Source organism: Octopus bimaculoides, chromosome 12 (assembly GCF_001194135.2).
Source record: "Octopus bimaculoides isolate UCB-OBI-ISO-001 chromosome 12, ASM119413v2, whole genome shotgun sequence".
Taxonomy (NCBI): domain Eukaryota; kingdom Metazoa; phylum Mollusca; class Cephalopoda; order Octopoda; family Octopodidae; genus Octopus; species Octopus bimaculoides.
The window spans coordinates 54,570,819-54,572,373 of NC_068992.1; positions in this window are offsets into that span (position 1 = coordinate 54,570,819).

A 1,555-nucleotide genomic window follows, 5' to 3' on the forward strand; every position below is an offset into this window, starting at 1 on the left:
ACACACACACAAACACGCACACACACACACACATATATATATATATATATATATATATATATGTATATATATATATATGTATATATATATATATATATGTACGTTTCAACTTTTAGCGCAAGGCCGGCGAGTTTGAGCGGGTGGATAAATCGATTAATACGTAAAGAAGACGTGGAGAGTGACGAAATGTCGGTAAACAATTTGATCGTCGTCCTCACGATTCTGTCAGGCAAACTGATATACATGTATATATATTAATACATTTGCATAAATGTAGTTAACATTTGTATGTTTCCACAGGCAACGTAGTCATACTTCTGACACATAGAAAATGTATATGTATATATGTATGCACATATAATGTGAAAAGTATTTATTAGGAAACACTGAGAATGGATGCAGGCTCATATACATATCATAGATATTTTATTTGGAATTCTCGCAATTGAACATTAGATAAATTGATGTTTACAGCATCTCAGTTTTATGTATGTATGTATGTGTGTATGTATGTTTGTATGTATTTATGTATTTGTAAATATATATATATATATATATATATATATATATATATATATATATATATACTCACAAATATATATAGTCATATTTATATGTATGTATGTACGTATGTATTATTGAATGAATGAATGTATGTATATACATATACTAGTACGTTGTATGCGCGTATGTTATATATATATATATATGTGTGTGTGTGTGTATGTATGTGTGCGTGTGTGTTTGTATGTATATATTTTTTGCATGTCCGTATATGTGTGTGCAAGTGTGTATGTGTGTGTGTGTCTGTCTTTCTGTGGTTGTGTATGTATGACTTCACGTACTTATATGTCATTTATGTGTGATACGAATTTTGAACGTCCACTACCGCTAGTTTATTTTATTTTTCATTCGCGAAAGAAAATATTTGAGTTTCTTTTTTTCGCTTCTGTTTTATCCTCTTTTTCCTGCATTAAAGAATTAATTCATTCTGATGTATTTTTAAAATTGTATTTTTAATCTTAAAGATAGATTTCAATGTTTTCTTTAGTGATATGCTGTGTACTCCTACAGAGAAAACACCTTTCATTCATCAGTTTCATGAGAAAGGAGCCTCTTTACATGGCTGCTCGTCTTGCTAAAAATAGCAGACAAATCTCCCTCCTATCACAACTGTACCATTTTTTTTTTTAAAAGAAAAGGAGACATTGGTTAATGTAATCTAGAGTACACTGCGTCTGAAAACAAAATGTCACATTCTTCAAGACTAAAACATCTGATCATTGAGATTTACTTCAGAGTAAAACAAGTACAAAAACTTCTTTTATTCATTGACTATTATGCTGACAGTGGAGGCGCAATGGCCCAAAATGAACCAGGACCAATTGATTTGAGTATGTAGGTAATTTGGATCTTATACAGAAGCAGTTGTTGAAGCTTTATTGAATATATATATATATATATATATATATATATATATATATATATACTCTTGGTTATATCTCTGCAAACAGCTTTTTACTCAATTGGGTTATGGTGCCCTAAGAATGACTGT